Here is a 19,316-nt window from a genome sequence, read left to right as displayed (position 1 = left end):
CGTACGTCTTCACGATCCGACCGATCAAGCACCGAACGCACGGCACCTCCGAGTTCTGCACACGTTCAACTCGATGACGTCCCTCAAACTCCGATCCAGCCGAGCTTTGAGGGAGAGTTTCGTCAGCACGATGGCGTGGTGACGATGATGATGTTCTACCGACACAGGGCTTCGCCTAAGCACTGCTACGATATTACTGAGGTGGATTATGGTGGAGGGGGGCACTGCACACGGCTTGGAGATCCAAGGGATCAATTATTGTGTCTCTAGGGGGTGCCTCTCTCCCCGTATATAAAGGAGTAGAGGAGGGGGAGAGGGCCGGCCACCCTTGGCGCGCCCCATGAGGAGACCTACTCCCACCGGGAGTAGGACTCCCCCTTTTCCATGTTGGAGTAGGAGAGGAGAGGGAAGGAGAAAGAGGGAGAAAGGAAGGGGGGGGGGGGCGGCGCCCCCCTTCCTAGTCCAATTCGGACTTGGGAGGGGAGGGGCGCGCGGCTGCGCCTTGGTCGCCTCTCCTCTTCCACCAATTGGGCCCATGAGGCCTATTAACCTCCGGGGGGGGGGGGGGGGTTCCGGTAATCCCCCGGTACTCCGGTATATATCCGATAACCCCCGGAACCATTCCGGTGTCCGAATATAGTCGTCCAATATATCAATCTTCATGTCTCGACCATTTCGAGACTCCTCGTCATGTCCGTGATCACATCCGGGACTCGAACTACCTTCGGTACATCAAAACACATAAACTCATAATATAACCGTCATCAAACTTTAAGCGTGCGGACCCTACGGGTTCGAGAACTATGTAGACATGACCGAGACATGTCTCCAGTCAATAACCAATAGCGGAACCTGGATGCTCATATTGGCTCCTACATATTCTACGAAGATCTTTATCGGTCAAACCGCATAACAACATACGTTGTTCCCTTTGTCATCGGTATGTTACATGCCCGAGATTCGATCGTCGGTATCTCAATACCTAGTTCAATCTCGTTACCGGAAAGTCTCTTTACTCGTTCCGTAATACATCATCCCGCAACTAACTCATTAGTTACAATGCTTGCAAGGCTTAAGTGATGTGTATTACCGAGTGGGCCGAGAGATACCTCTCCGACAATCGGAGTGACAAATCCTAATCTCGAAATACGCCAACCCAACAAGTACCTTTGGAGACACCTGTAGAGCACCTTTATAATCACCCAGTTACGTTGTGACGTTTGGTAGCACACAAAGTGTTCCTCCGGTAAATGGGAGTTGCATAATCTCATAGTCATAGGAACATGTATAAGTCATGAAGAAAGCAATAGCAACAAACTAAACGATCAAATGCTAAGCTAACAGAATGGGTCAAGTCAATCACATCATTCTCCTAATGATGTGATCCCGTTATTCAAATGACAACTCATGTCTATGGCTAGGAAACATAACCATCTTTGATTAATGAGCTAGTCTAGTAGAGGCATAACAGTGACACTTTGTTTGTCTATGTATTCACACATGTATCATGTTTCCGGTTAATACAATTCTAGCATGAATAATAAACATTTATCATGATATAAGGAAATAAATAATAACTTTATTATTGCCTCTAGGGCATATTTCCTTCAGTCTCCCACTTGCACTAGAGTCAATAATCTAGATTACACAGTAATGATTCTACCACCCATGGAGCCTTGGTGCTGATCATGTTTTACTTGTGGAAGAGGCTTAGTCAACGGGTCTGCAATATTCAGATCCGTACGTATCTTGCAAATCTCTTTGTCTCCCATATGGACTTGATCCCGGACGGAGTTGAAGCGTCTCTTGATATGCTTGGTTCTCTTATGAAATCTGGATTCCTTCACCAAAGCAATTGCACCAGTATTGTCACAAAAGATTTTCATTGGACCCGATGCACTAGGTATGACACCTAGATCGGATATGAACTCCTTCATCCAGACTCCTTCATTTGCTGCTTCCGAATTAGCTATGTACTCCGCTTCACATGTAGATCCCGGTACGACACTTTGTTTAGAACTACACCAATTGACAGCTCCACCGTTTAATAAAAACACGTATCCGGTTTGCGATTTAGAATCGTCCGGATCAGTGTCAAAGCTTGCATCGACGTAACCATTTATGATGAGCTCTTTGTCACCTCCATAAATGAGAAACATATCCTTCATCCTTTTCAAGTATTTCAGGATGTTCTTGACCGTTGTCCAGTGATCCACTCCTGGATTACTTTGGTACCTCACTGCTAAACTAATAGCAAGGCACACATCAGGTCTGGTACACAGCATTGCATACATGATAGATCCTATGGCTGGAGCATAGGGAACATCTTTCATTTTCTCTCTATCTTCTGCAGTGGTCGGGCATTGAGTCTTACTCAACTTCACACCTTGCAATACAGGCAACAACCCTTTCTTTGCTTGATCCATTTTGAACTTTTTCAAAACTTTGTCAAGGTATGTGCTTTGTGAAAGTCCAATCAAGTGTCTCGATCTATCTCTATAGATCTTGATGCCCAATATATAAGCAGCTTCACGGAGGTCTTTCATTGAAAAACTCTTATTCAAATATCCTTTTATGCTATCCAGAAATTCTATATCATTTCCAATTAGCAATATGTCATCCACATATAATATTAGAAATGCTACAGAGCTCCCACTCACTTTCTTGTAAATACAGGCTTCTCCAAAAGTATGTACAAAACCAAATGCTTTGGTCACACTATCAAAGCGTTTATTCCAACTCCGAGAGGCTTGCACCAGTCCATAAATGGATCGCTGGAGCTTGCACACTTTGTTAGCTCCCTTTGGATCGACAAAACCTTCCGGTTGCATCATATACAACTCTTCTTCCAGAAATCCATTCAAGAATGCAGTTTTGACATCCATCTGCCATATTTCATAATCATAAAATGCGGCAATTGCTAACATGATTTGGACAGACTTAAGCATCGCTACGGGTGAGAAGGTCTCATCGTAGTCAATCCCTTGAACTTGTCGAAAACCTTTTGCGACAAGTCGAGCTTTGTAGACAGTAACATTACCATCAGCGTCAGCCTTCTTCTTGAAGATCTATTTATTCTCGATGGCTTGCCGATCAACGGGCAAGTCAACCAAAGTCCACACTTTGTTCTCATACATGGATCCCATCTCAGATTTCATGGCCTCAAGCCATTTTGCGGAATCTGGGCTCACCATCGCTTCTTCATAGTTCGTAGGTTCGTCATGGTCTAGTAACATAACATCCAGAACAGGATTACCGTACCACTCTGGTGCGGATCTCACTATGGTTGATCTACGAGGTTCAGTGACAACTTGATCGGAATTTTCATGATCATTATCATTAACTTTCTCACTAATTGGTGTAGGTGTCACAAGAACCGGTTTCTGTGATGAACTACTTTCCAATAAGGGAGCAGGTACAGTTACCTCATCAAGTTCTACTTTCCTCCCACTCACTTCTTTCGAGAGAAACTCCTTCTCTAGAAAGGATCCAAATTTAGCAACAAACGTTTTGCCTTCAGATCTGTGATAGAAGGTGTAACCAACAGTTTCCTTTGGGTATCCTATGAAGACACATTTCTCCGATTTGGGTTCGAGCTTATCAGGTTGAAGTTTTTTCACATAAGCATTGCAGCCCCAAACTTTAAGAAACGGCAACTTTGGTTTCTTGCCAAACCACAGTTCATAAGGTGTCGTCTCAACGGATTTCGATGGTGCCCTATTTAACGTGAATGCAGCCGTCTCTAAAGCATAACCCCAAAATGATAGCGGTAAATCAGTAAGAGACATCATAGATCGCACCATATCTAGTAAAGTACGATTACGACGTTCGGACACACCATTACGCTGTGGTGTTCCGGGTGGCGTGAGTTGCGAAACTATTCCGCATTGTTTCAAATGAAGACCAAACTCGTAACTCAAATATTCTCCTCCATGATCAGATCGTAGAAACCTTATTTTCTTGTTACGATGATTTTCAACTTCACTCTGAAATTCTTTGAACTTTTCAAATGTTTCAGACTTATGTTTCATTAAGTAGTTATACCCATATTTTCTTAAATCATCTGTGAAGGTGAGAAAATAACGATACCCACCGCGAGCCTCAACATTCATCGGACCACATACATCTCTATGTATGATTTCCAACAGATCTGTTGCTCGCTCCATAGTTCCGGAGAACGGCGTTTTAGTCATCTTGCCCATGAGTACGGTTCGCAAGTACCAAGTGATTCATAATCAAGTGGTTCCAAAAGTCCATCAGTATGGAGTTTCTTCATGCGCTTTACACCAATATGACCTAAACGGCAGTGCCACAAATAAGTTGCACTATCATTATCAACTCTGCATCTTTTGGTTTCAATATTATGAATATATGTATCACTACCATCGAGATTCAATAAGAATAGACCACTATTCAAGGGTGCATGACCATAAAAGATATTACTCATATAAATAGAACAGCCATTATTCTCCGATTTAATGAATAACCGTCTCGCATCAAACAAGATCCAGATATAATGTTCATGCTCAACGCTGGCACCAAATAACAATTATTTAGGTCTAGAACTAATCCCGAAGGTAGATGTAGAGGTAGTGTGCCGACTGCGATCACATCGACTTTGGAACCATTTCCCACGCGCATCGTCACCTCGTCCTTAGCCAATCTTCGCTTAATCCGTAGTCCCTGTTTTGAGTTGCAAATATTAGCAACAAAACTAGTATCAAATACCCAGGTGCTACTGCGAGCATTAGAAAGGAAAGGGGGGGGGGGCGCCGCCCCCCTTCCTAGTCCAATTCGGACTTGGGGGGGGGGGGGGGGCGCGCTGCTGCCAATTGGGCCCATGAGGCCCATTAACCTCCGGGGGGTTCCGGTAACCCCCCAGTATTCCGGTATATATCCGATAACCCCCGGAACCATTCCGGTGTCCGAATATAGTCGTCCAATATATCAATCTTCATGTCTCGACCATTTTGAGACTCCTCGTCATGTCCATGATCACATCCGGGACTCCGAACTACCTTAGGTACATCAAAACACATAAACTCATAATATAACCGTCATCAAACTTTAAGCGTGCGGACCCTACGGGTTCGAGAACTATGTAGACATGACCGAGACATGTCTCCGGTCAATAACCAATAGCGGAACCAAGATGCTCATATTGGCTCCTACATATTTTATGAAGATCTTTATCGGTCAAACCGCATAACAACATATGTTGTTCCCTTTGTCATCGGTATGTTACTTGCCCGAGATTCGATCATCGGTATCTCAATACCTAGTTCAATCTCGTTACCGGCAAGTCTCTTTACTCGTTCCGTAATACATCATCCCGCAACTAACTCATTAGTTACAATGCTTGCAAGGCTTAAGTGATGTGTATTACCGAGTGGGCCCAGAGATACCTCTCCGACAATCGGAGTGACAAATCCTAATCTCGAAATACGCCAACCCAACAAGTACCTTTGGAGACACCTGTAGAGCACCTTTACAATCACCCAGTTACGTTTTGACGTTTGGTAGCACACAAAGTGTTCCTCCGGTAAACGGGAGTTGCATAATCTCATAGTCACAGGAACATGTATAAGTCATGAAGAAAGCAATAGCAACAAACTAAACGATCAAGTGCTAAGCTAACGGAATGTGTCAAGTCAATCACATCATTCTCCTAATGATGTGATCCTGTTAATCAAATGACAACTCATGTCTATGGCTAGGAATCATAACCATCTTTGATTAACGAGCTAGTCTAGTAGAGGCATACTAGTGATACTTTGTTTGTCTATGTATTCACACATGTATCATGTTTCCGGTTAATACAATTCTAGCATGAATAATAAACATTTATCATGATATAAGGAAATAAATAATAACTTTATTATTTCCTCTATGGCATATTTCCTTCAGGATGTCTATCTGAGTGGGAGTTCGTTAAATAATTTGATTAGATGAACTTAATTATCATGAACTTAGTCTAAAATGTCTTTACAATATGTCTTGTAGATCAAATGGCCCACGCTAATGTTGCCCTCAACTTCAACGCATTCCTAGAGAAAACCAAGCTGAAAGACGATGGTAGCAACTATACGTATTGGGTCCGTAACTTGAGAATCATCCTCATAGATGCCAAGAAAGGATATGTCCTTGAAGCACCGCTAGGTGACGCACCAATTTTCCCAGCAACTCAAGACGTTATGAACGCCTGGTAGTCGCGTAGTGATGATTACTCCCTGGTTCAGTGCGGTATGCTTTACAACTTAGAACCGGGGCTCCAAAAGCGTTTTGAGCAGCACATAGCATATGATATGTTCCAAGAGTTGAAAATGGTTTTCCAAGCTCATGCATGGGTCGAGAGATATGAAGTCTCCGACAAGTTCTACAGTTGTAAGATGGAGGAAAACAGTTCTGTCAGCGAGCATATACTCAAAATGTCTGGGTTGCACAACCACTTGTCTCAGCTGGGAGTTAATCTTCCAGATGACTCTGTTATCGATAGGATCCTCCGGTCGCTTCCATCTAGCTACAAGAGCTTTGTGATGAACTACAATATGCAAGGGATGGAGAACTCCATTCCTAAGTTATATTCAATGCTGAAATCGGCGGAGGTGGAAATCAAAAAGGAACATCAAGTGTTGATGGTGAATAAAACCACTAGTTTCAAGAAAGGCAAGGGTAAGAATACCTTCAAGAAGGACGGCAAGGGAGTTTCCACGCCCGGTAAATTAGTTGCCGAGAAGAAGCCAAAGAATGGACCCAAGCCCGAGACTCGGTGCTTTTATTGCAAGGGAAATGGTCACTAGAAGCGGAACTGCCCCAAGTACTTAACGGATAAGAAGGCCGGCAACGCCAAAGGTATATGTGATATACATGTTATTGATGTGTACCTGTTGGGGAACGCAGTAATTACAAAAAATTTCCAATGCTCACGCAAGATCACGGTGATGCATAGCAACAAGAGGGGAACTCATGATCCAGCAGAGTGTCGAGGGAGAGCTTTGTCAGCACGACGGCGTGATGACGATGATGATGATGCTACCGGAACAGGGCTTCGCCTAAGCACAACTACGATATGACCGAGGTGGATTATGGTGGAGGGGGGCACCGCACACAGCTGGAAACAATCAACTTGTGTGTCCTAGGGTGCCCCCTACCCCCTTATATAAAGGAGCAAGGGGGAGGCTGGCCGGCCTTGGGGCGCGCCAAGGAGAGGGAGGAGTCCTCCTCCTAGTAGGAGTAGGACTCCTCCTTTCCTAGTCCAACTAGGAAGAAGGAGGGGGAAGGAAAGAGAGGGAGAGAGGGAGGGAAAGAGGGGGTGCCGCACCCCCCTCCTTGTCCAATTCAGACTCCCAAGGGGAGGGTCAGCCCTATGGCCCCTCCTCTCTCTCACACAAGGCCCATGTTGGCCCATTAGTTCCCCCGGGGGTTCCGATAACCCCCTAGCACTCCGATAATTACCCGGTGATCCCCGAAACTCATCCGGTGTCCGAATATAGTCATCCAATATATCAATCTTTATGTCTCGACCATTTCGAGACTCCACGTCATGTCCGTGATCACGCCCGAGACTCCGAACTATCTTCAATACATCAAAACACATAAACTCATAATACCGATCATCATTGAATGTTAAGCGTGCGGACCCTACGGGTTCGAGAACTATGTAGACATGACCGAGACACGTCTCCGGGTCAATAACCAATAGCGGAACCTGGCTGTTCATATTGGCTCCCACATATTCTACGAAGATCTTTATTGGTCAAACCGCATAACGATATACGTTGTTCCCTTTGTCATCGGTATATTACTTGCCCGAGATTCGATCGTCGGTATCTCAATACCTAGTTCAATCTCGTTACCGGCAAGTCTCTTTACTCGTTCCATAATGCATTATCCCGCAACTAACTCATTAGTCACATTGCTTGCAAGGCTTATATTGATGTGCATTACCGAGAGGGCCCAGAGATACCTCTCCGACAATCGGATTGACAAATCCTAAACTTGATCTATGCCAACTCAACAAACACCATCGGAGACACCTGTAGAGCACCTTTATAATCACCCAGTTACGTTGTGACGTTTGGTAGTACACAAAGTGTTCCTCCAGTATTCGGGAGTTGCATGATCTCATACTCATAGGAACATGTATAAGTTATTAAGAAAGCAATAGCAACAAACTAAACGATCATCGTGCTAAGCTAACGGATGGGTAGAGTCAATCACATCATTCTCTAATGATGTGATCCCATTGATCAAATGACAACTCATGTATATGGTTAGGAAACATAACCATCATTGATTCAACGAGCTAGTCAAGTAGAGGCATACTAGTGACACTCTGTTTGTCTATGTATTCACACATGTACTAAGTTTCCGGTTAATACAATTCTAGCATGAATAATAAACATTTATCATGATATAAGGAAATATAAATAACAACTTTATTATTGCCTCTAGGGCATATTTCCTACAGTCTCCACTTGCACTAGAGTCAATAATCTAGATTACATTGCAATGATTCTAACACCCATGGAGTCTTGGTGTTGATCATGTTTTTCTTGAGAGAGAGGCTTAGTCAATGGGTCTGCAACATTCAGATCCGTATGTATCTTGCAAATCTCTATGTCTCCCTCCTTGACTTGATCGCGGATGGAATTGAAGTGTCTCTTGATGTGCTTGGTTCCCTTGTGAAATCTGGATTCCTTTGCCAAGGAAATTGCACCAGTATTGTCACAAAAGATTTTCATTGGACCCGATGCACTAGGTATGACACCTAGATTGGATATGAACTCCTTCATCTAGACTCCTTCATTCGCTGCTTCCGAAGCAGCTATGTACTCCGCTTCACATGTAGATCCCACCACGACGCTCTGCTTGGAACTGCACCAACTAACAACTCCACCATTTAATAAAAACACGTATCCGGTTTGTGACTTAGAGTCATCCGGATCAGTGTCAAAGCATGCATCGATGTAACTGTTTATGACGAGCTCTTTGTCACCTCCATATACGAGAAACATATCCTTAGTCCTTTTCAGGTATTTCAGGATGTTCTTGACCGCTGTCTAGTGAACCACTCCTGGATTATTTTGGTACCTCCCTGCTAAACTAATAGCAAGGCACACATCAGGTCTGGTACACAACATTGCATACATGATAGAGCCTATGGCTGAAGCATAGGGAACACCTTTCATTTTCTCTCTATCTTCTACAGTGGTCGGGCATTGAGTCTGACTAAACTTCACACCTTGTAGCACAGGCAAGAACCCTTTCTTTGCTTGATCCATTTTGAACTTCTTCAAAAATTTATCAAGGTATGTGCTTTGTGAAAGTCCAATTAAGCGTCTTGATCTATCTCTATAGATCTTGATGCCCAATATATAAGCAGCTTCACAGAGGTCTTTCATTGGAAAATTCTTATTCAAGTATCCTTTTATGCTATTCAGAAATTCAGTATCATTTACGATCAACAATATGTCATCTACATATAATATTAGAAATGCTACAGAGCTCCCACTCACTTTCTTGTAAATACAGGCTTCTCCAAAAGTTTGTATAAAACCATATGTTTTGATCACACTATCAAAGCGTATATTCCAACTCCGAGAGGCTTGCACCAGTCCATAAATGGATCGCTGGAGCTTGCACACTTTGTTAGCACCTTTTGGATCGACAAAACCTTATGGTTGCTTCCTATACAACTCTTATTTAAGATATTCATTAAGGAATGCAGTTTTGACATCCATTTGCCAAGTTTCGTAATCATAAAATGCGGCAATTGCTAACATGATTCGGACGGACTTAAGCATCGCTACGGGTGAGAAGGTCTCATCCCAGTCAACCCCTTGAACTTGTCGAAAACCTTTTGCAACAAGTCGAGCTTTGTAGATAGTAATATTACCGTCAGCGTCAGTCTTCTTCTTGAAGATCCATTTATTCTCTATGGCCTGTCGATCTTCGGGCAAGTCAACCAAAGTCCACACTTTGTTCTCATACATGGATCCCATCTCAGATTTCACGCGGAATCTGGGCTCATCATCGCTTCCTCATATTTCGTAGGTTCGTCATGGTCAAGTAACATGACTTCTAGAACAGGATTACCGTACCACTCTGGTGCGGATTTTACTCTGGTTGACCTACGAGGTTCGGTAGTAACTTGATCAGAAGTTTCATGATCATCATCATTAGCTTCCTCACTTACTGGTGTAGGAATCACAGGAACTGATTTCAGTGATGAACTACTTTCCAATAAGGGAGAAGGTACAATTACGTCATCAAGTTCTACTTTCCTCCCACTCACTTCTTTCGAGAGAAACTCCTTCTCTAGAAAGGATCCATTCTTAGCAACGAATATCTTGCCTTCGGATCTGTGATAGAAGGTGTACCTAATCACCCACAAGTGTAGGGGATCTATCATAGCCTTTTCGATAAGTAAGAGCATTGAACCCAATGAGGAGCAGAGGAAATGATAAGCGGTTTTCAGCAAGGTATTTTCTGCAAGCACTGAAATTAACGGTAACAAATAGTTTTGTGATAAGGTAATTGGTAATGGGTAACAAGTAAATGAAAGTAAATAAGGTGCAGCAAGATGGCCCAATCCTTTTTGTAGCAAAGGACAAGCCTGGACAAACCCTTATATAAAGGAAAGCGCCCCCGAGGACACATGGGAATTACCGTCAAGCTAGTTTTCATCACGTTCATATGATTCGCGTTCAGTACTTTGATAATTTGATATGTGGGTGGACCGGTGCTTGGGTACTGCCCTTCCTTGGACAAGCATCTCACTTATGATTAACCCCTATTGCAAGCATCCGCAACTACAACAAAAGTATTAAGGTAAACCTAACCATAGCATGAAACATATGGATCCAAATCAACCCCTTACGAAGCAACACATAAACTAGGGTTTAAGCTCCTGTCACTCTAGCAACCCATCATCTACTTATTACTTCCCAATGCCTTCCTCTAGTCCCAAACAATGGTGAAGTGTCATGTAGTCGATGTTCACATGACACCACTAGAGGAAAGACAACATACATCTCATCAAAATATCAAACGAATACCAAATTCACATGACTACTTATAACAAGACTTCTCCCATGTCCTCAGGAACAAACATAACTACTCACAAAGCATATTCATGTTCATAATCAGAGGGGTAATAATATGCATAATTGATCTGAACATATGATCTTCCACCAAGTAAACCAACTAGCATCAACTACAAGGAGTAATCAACACTACTAGCAACCCACGGGTACCAATCTGAGATTTTGGTACAAAGATTGGATACAAGAGATGAACTAGGGTTTGAGATGAGATGGTGCTGGTGAAGATGTTGATGGAGATTGACCCCCTCCCGATGAGAGGATCGTTGGTGATGACGACGGTGATGATTTCCCCCTCCCGGAGGGAAGTTTCCCCTGCAGAACATCTTCACCGGAGCCCTAGATTGGTTCCGCCAAGGTTCCGCCTCGTGGCGGCGGAGTTTCTTTCCGTAAGCTTGCTTATGATATTTTTTTTTCTCCACGAAAGACCTCATATAGTAGAAGATGGGCATCAGAGGGTTGCCAGAGGGCCCACGAGGCAGGGGGCGCGCCCAGGGGGTAGGGCGCGCCCCCAACCCTCGTGGACGGTGGGTGGCCCCCCTCTGGTACTTCTTTCTCCCAATATTTTTTATATAATCTGAAATGTGCTCCCTTGAAGTTTTAGGACTTCTGGAGATGTGCAGAATAGGTCTCTAATATTTGCTCCTTTTCCAGCCCAGAATTCCAGCTGCCGACATTCCCCCTCTTCATGTAAACTTTATAAAATAAGAGAGAATAGGCATAAGTATTGTGACATAATGTGTAATAACAGCCCATAATGTAATAAATATCGATATAAAAACATGATGCAAAATGGATGTATTAACTCCCCCAAGCTTAGACCTCGCTTGTCCTCAAGCGAAAGCCGAAATCGAAAAATATGCCCACATGTTTAGAGATAGAGGTGTCGATAAAATAAATACAGACATGAGGGCATCATGATCATTATTATAACAGCAACATATACATGTATTGTCATATGATCTCTTATGCTAAAGTAATAATTCATTCACAATATCAAATATGAATCACAAACTTCATTGAAAACTAACAAACTATAATCTCAGTCATTGAAGCAATTGCAATTTATCATAACATCGGAAAGAGTCAATATAAGAGCTTTTCAGCAAGTCCACATACTCAACTATCATTTAGTCTTTCACAATTGCTAACACTCACGCAATATTTATGGGTATGAAGGTTTAGCCGGACACAGAGAAAGATAGGGGCTTATAGTTTTGCCTCCCAACCTTTTACCTCAAGGGTAATGTCAACAATAATAGTTCATGAAAACTCACATCCAATTAGCCATATATATCAGGATCTTTCCAACACATTGTGCTTGCCAAAGGATAAAATGTAAAAGGAAAGGTGAAGATCACCATGACTCTTGCATGAAGTATAAGACAAGAATAAAAGATAGGCCCTTCGCAGAGGGAAGCATAGGTTTTCATGTGCTTTTATGGTTGGATGCACGAAATCTTAATGCAAAAGAACGTCACTTTATATCGCCACTTGTGATATGGACCTTTATTATGCAGTCTGTTGCTTTTATTTCTTCCACATCACAAGATCGTATAAATCTTATTTTCTCCGCACTAATAAATCATACATATTTAGAGAGCAATTTTTATTGCTTGCAACGATGACAACTTACTTGAAGGATCTTACTCAATCCATAGGTAGATACGGTGGACTCTCATGGCAAAACTGGGTTTAAAGATATTTGGAAGCACAAGTAGTATCTCTACTTGGTGCAAAGAATTTGGCTAGCATGAGAGGGAAAGGCAAGCTCAACATGTTAGATGATCCATGACAATATAATTTATCTCAGATGTAAGAAAACATAACCCATTATGTTTTCTTCCTTGTCCAACATCAACTCTTTAGCATGTCATGTTTTAATGAGTGCTCACAATCATAAAAGATGTCCAAGATAGTATATTTATATGTGAAAACCTCTCTTTCTTTATTACTTCCTATTAATTGCAACGATGACCAAAACCATGTTTGTCAGCTCTCAACAACTGTTATTCATCATCCTCTTTATATGTGAAGTCATTATTCTCCATAAGATCCATATGATCTCTTTATTTATTTTTATTCTTTCTCTTTTATTTTATTCCCTCAAGATCATAGCAAGATAATCAAGCCCTTGACTCAACACTAACCTTTATTATATATAGCTCATGGACTTGATTACATAGATGGATCATAAAGCAAAACTCAAAACTAGATCATACTAAAATTTTATTCTACTAGATCAAGATATTAACAAAAGGATCGAACTAAGAAAAACGGTAAAGATAAAAGTGTGATGGTGATACAATACCGGGGCACTCCCCCAAGCTTGGCAGTTGCCAAGGGGAGTGCCCATACCCATGTGTTTATGTCTCTTTGTTTGGGGGTGGTGATGTGATATTCTTGGCGATGATGCCCCTCAGGATACAATTCTCTTCCTCGAGCTTATTGACTTGCTGCTTGAGGTCCATTATTTCCTTACGGAGCTTGCTGTGACGGCTAAAGATCCTTTCACCCAAGGATGTTGCATAGCTGCGGGAGAACAAGTAACACTCTTTTTCATATTTACAAAATAAAGAAATCTAACGTTGGTAGGGATGACCGAGTTTGGAATAGCTGAGCTCTGTAGTTCCCCCATCGTTAATCCGGCTCGGAAACGAGAAGTAACTTCTTGATCCTCCTCCATTGCATCTATCCTTTTCAAGTCGGCCTCCATCTCTTCCTCAGTTGATGGCCCAAAGTGGTCAGCATCGCTGTTTGCTCTTGGCCCCGGTGTCGGATGAGACACCCGACTCTCCTCGACTGACTCTTGAGAAGACATCTTGCTCCAAATCTGCAACAGAAACAACTCAAAAAAATAGAGGATCTTTGCGTGGTGTGGTGGTCAAAACCTTCGGGAGATTATATAATGATTTTTTACTGACCAAAGGAAGTATCGTGCAAGAAAACGGAGTTCGGAGAGCACACGAGGTGCCCACGAGGCAGGGGGTAGGGCGTGCCCTCCACCCTCGTGTCCTTCCCATACTGCTTCTTATTTTCCTATTTTCTTAAATATTCCAAAACGGAGAAAAATTGCCATTAGAACTGTTTTGGAGTCAGTTTACTTACCGTACCACGTACCTATTCCTTTTCGGAGTCTGAAATGTTCTGGAAAGTGTCCCTTATGTATTCCTCCGGGGTTACGGTTTCAATAACATTAGTTTCAACATTTATGGGATTACCTGAGATATAATGTTTGATTCTTTGACCGTTCACCACCCTCGGATTTGTGCCTTCGCAATTGTTGATTTTTATGGCACCAGAACGATAGACCTCCTCGATGACGTAAGGACCTTCCCATTTAGAGAGGAGTTTTCCTGCAAAAAATCTTAAACAAGAGTTGTATAACAATACATAATCACCTACATTAAACTCACGTTTTTGTATCCTTTTATGATGCCGTCTTTTAACCTTTTCTTTAAACAGTTTGGCATTTTCATAAGCTCGGGCTCTCCATTCATCAAGTGAGCTAATGTCAAAAAGCCTCTTCTCACCGGCAAGTTTGAAATCATAATTGAGCTCTTTAATGGCCCAATATGCCTTATGTTCTAGTTCAAGAGGTAAGTGACAAGCTTTACCATAAACAATTTTATACGGAGACATACCCATATGATTTTTGTATGTAGTTCTATAGGCCCATAATACATCATCAAGTTTCTTGGACGAATTCTTCCTAGATCTATTAACAATCTTTTGCAAAATTAATTTAAGCTCTCTATTGCTCAGTTCTACTTGACCACTAGACTGTGGGTGATAAGGAGATGCAATTCTATGATTAACATTGATGACCCACAAGTGTAGGGGATCTATCATAGCCTTTTCGATAAGTAAGAGTGTCGAACCCAACGAGGGGCAGAAGGAAATGATAAGCGGTTTTCAGCAAGGTATTCTCTGCAAGCACTGAAATTATTGGTAACAGATAGTTTTGTGATAAGGTAATTTGTAACGGGTAGCAAGTAATAAAAGTAAATATGGTGCAGCAAGATGGCCCAATCCTTTTTGTAGCAAAGGACAAGCCTGGAAAAACTCTTATATAAAGGAAAACGCTCCCGAGGACACATGGGAATTACCGTCAAGCTAGTTTTCATCACGCTCATATGATTCGCGTTTGGTACTTTGATAATTTGATATGTGGGTGGACCGGTGCTTGGGTACTGCCCTTCCTTGGACAAGCATCCCACTTATGATTAACCCCTATTGCAAGCATCCACAACTACAACAGAAGTATTAAGGTAAACCTAACCATAGCATGAAACATATGGATCCAAATCAGCCCCTTACGAAGCAACTCATAAACTAGGGTTTAAGCTTCTCTCACTCTAGCAACCCATCATCTACTTATTACTTCCCAATGCCTTCCTCTAGGCCCAAACAATGGTGAAGTGTCATGTAGTTGACGTTCACATGACACCACTAGAGGAAAGACAACATACATCTCATCAAAATATCGAACGAATACCAAATTCACATGACTACTTATAGCAAGACTTCTCCCATGTCCACAGGAACAAACGTAACTAATCACAAATCATATTCATGTTCATAATCAGAGGGATATTAATATGCATAATGGATCTGAACATATGATCTTCCACCAAGTAAACCAACTAGCATCAACTACAAGGAGTAATCAACACTACTAGCAACCCATAGGTACCAATCTGAGGTTTGGATATAAAGATTGGATACAAGAGATGAAGTAGGGTTTGAGAGGAGATGGTGCTGGTGAAGATGTTGATGGAGATTGACCCCCTCTCGGTGAGAGGATCGTTGGTAATGACGATGGTGATGATTTCCCCCTCCCGAAGGGAAGTTTCCTCGGCAGAACAGCTCCGTCGAAGCCCTAGATTGGTTCCGCCTCGTGGCGGCTGCTACCTCTTGAGCTTGCGTTGGTTTTCCCCGAAGAGGAAGGGATGATGCAGCAGAGTAGCGTAAGTATTTCCCTCAGTTTCTGAGATCCAAGGTATCAATCCAGTAGGAGGCCACGCTCAAGTCCCTCGTACCTGCACAAAACGATAGCTACTCGCAACCAACGCGATTAGGGGTTGTCAATCCCTTCACGGTCACTTACAAGAGTGAGATCTGATAGATATAATATTTTTGGTATTTTTGGTATAAAGATGCAAAGTAAAAAGTAAAGGCAATGTAAAAAACAAAGCAAGATTAAAGTGATGGAGATTGATATGATGAGAATAGACCCGGGGGCCATAGGTTTCACTAGTGGCTTCTCTCAAGAGCATAAGTGAGGGAGTCCTGGATTAGGGGGTGTCCGGGTAGCCGGACTATACCTTTAGCCAGACTCCAGGACTATGAAGATACAAGATTGAAGACTCCGTCCCGTGTCCGGATGGGACTTTCCTTGGTGTGGAAGGCAAGCTTGGCGATGCGGATATTCAAGATCTCCTACCATTGTAACCGACTTTGTGTAACCCTAACCCTGTCCGGTGTCTATATAAACCGGAGGGTTTTAGTCCGTAGGACAACTTCATCATACAACAATCATACCATAGGTTAGCTTTTAGGGTTTAGCCTCCTTGATCTCGTGGTAGATCTACTCTTGTACTACCCATATCATCAATATTAATCAAGCAGGACGTAGGGTTTTACCTCCATCAAGAGGGCCCGAACCTGGGTAAAACATTGTGTCCCTCGTCTCCTATTACCATCCGGCCTAGACGCACAGTTCGGGACCCCCTATCCGAGATCCACCGGTTTTGACACCGACATTGGTGCTTTCATTGAGAGTTCCTCTGTGTCGTCGCAATCAGGAAGGATGCCTCTTCCCGTCTTTAAAGACGGCGCCATTACTAAGGGAGCCTTGGCTGTCGGCCAAACTCTCCGGCTAGGCGGTTTTCTCATGACCGCCTGTTCGGCCGTTGCGCCGACGGTGACCTCTCGGGTCATCAAAAGCAATCTTCACATCAGCTCGGAACTCGTCGAGCAGTTAGATCCAATGGAGCTCTCTTCCGTAAACGAGCTCTTGGATCGCATCGCCGCCTTGGGGGTCACTACGGATTATGACCAGGTTGGGCTTAAACCCGATCTAAGAGAAATCAATTCTCCCCAAGTCACCCATCACGTTGCCGTAGTAGAGGTACAATGTGGCGACTCTTCATCTATCTTAAGGACTAGCTACGTCCGGATTCCAGATCCCTCCAAGCCGGATACCCGCGGAGGGGAGGATGTAACTCAAGACCTGAACTTAGAATCAGACAACGGGCTAGATTCACTGGACAACATCCAAGAATCCAAACCTCAGAGTTCGGAAACTCCTTGGCCTCTGAGTCTTAGATTGGGTGAAGTTCCGGATTTAATTCCACCCACCCGCCCGAACATAAGCGATCTATCCCAAATCAGGCAAAAGCCCGAAGAAACAGTACATCATTACCGGGCAAGGTTCCTCCTGGTTATGAACAGGATAAAGGACTGCCGCGAGGAAAACGCAATCACAATCTTCTGCAATAATTGCACGGACAAGGGAATCCTCAACGCCACAGGTCGTCGTGATCTTACACGCTTCGCTGACTTGGCGTCCATAGTACAAAAATACTGTGCGATGGAAAGCGCCCGGAAAACCGAAACTAAATTTTGGGACAATCCGGCCCTGAATAGAAACCCCGTCCGAAATAAAAGGGTGCATCATCATCAGACACCCGGGTTAAAAACCAAAAAACCAAAACCCTCTACAGGGCATGGAACCGTACTGGAGGGATGGCTTAATGGACCCTGTAAAATTCATAGTACAGAGGACGCCACACCAACTCATAGCCTTAGAGCATGTTGGATACTCCGGCAGGTGGCCAAAAGGGGCGAAGATCTCCTAATTCCGGAGGCCGCAGAAAGCCACCTCAGGGACTCCAGTACAGTCTTAACAGTCTTCGAGACTTTCGCATCAAATAAAATGCGAAAAAGAACACTCCGCAGCTTCGCCAAAGTCTATCAAGTAGCAACAATAAACCCATGGAGTGACACGGCTATTACCTTTAATGCCAGCGACGAACCTAAATTCCGAACAGCTCGAGCACCAGCCGCATTGGTACTCAGTCCTATAGTGGACGACTTTCGCCTCACCAAGGTACTCATGGATGGAGGCAGCGGATTGAACCTCATTTATGAGGAAACCCTTCAAAAATGGAAATAGACTGGAACCACATTGAGCGAAGCAGCACAACCTTCAGAGGAATAATCCCCAGTCGGGAAGCACGCTATACAAGAAAAATCACACTAGATGTGGTGTTCGGCACGCCGGATAATTATAGGTCCGAAGAGGTCACATTCCAAGTGGCCCCGTTCAGCAATGGATACCACGCTCTGCTGGGGCTGGAAGCGTTTACAATCTTCCAAGCAATACCCCATTACGGGTACATGAAGCTCAAGATGCCCAGGCCGAACGGAATCATCACTCTCGCTAGTGATCCGGACATAGCACTCCGCGCCGAAAACAAGACAGCCGCACTGGCCCTTGAGGAACTGTCCGAAGCCCTAACGGCTGAGGAACTGACTACGCTGCGCTCCACGGTAAACAGGGACGATGTGATACTCGACAAAAGATCCAAGTCCACCTCCTTTAAACCAGCGGATGAAATAGTCAAATTCCAGGTCCATCCAATGAACCCCAATAAAACAGCTTCCATCGGGGCACAATTAAACCCCGATGTAGACGCCGCACTGCGAGAATTCCTATGGGAGAACTGGGACATTTTTGCATGGCACCCTTCGGACATGCCAGGAATCCCACGCAAGGTGGCCGAACACAGCTTAAATATCCTAAAAGGATTCAAACCTGTCAAACAAGCCCTTCGGCGTTTGTCTGAACCCAAGAGACAGGCAATGGGAGAGGAGCTAGCCAAATTATTGGAGGCCGGATTCATCAGAGATATAAAACATCCGGACTGGCTAGCAAACTTGGTGATGGTACCAAAGAAGGACAAATCCTGGCGCCTGTGCGTTGACTTCAAAGACCTCAACAAGGCCTGCCCAAAGGATCCCTTCCCCCTCCCCCGCATCGATCAGATTATCGACGCCACTGCAGGACACGATTCATTGTGCTTCCTTGACGCATACTCCAGTTACCATCAAATCAAGATGGCCAAGTTAGACCAAGCCGCAACGGCATTCATCACCCCATACAGCCCATTCTGCTTCAACGCAATGCCTTTCGGGCTCAAAAAC

This window comes from Triticum urartu, chromosome 6, assembly GCF_003073215.2.
Source record: "Triticum urartu cultivar G1812 chromosome 6, Tu2.1, whole genome shotgun sequence".
Lineage (NCBI taxonomy): Eukaryota > Viridiplantae > Streptophyta > Magnoliopsida > Poales > Poaceae > Triticum > Triticum urartu.
This window is presented reverse-complemented; position numbering follows the sequence as displayed.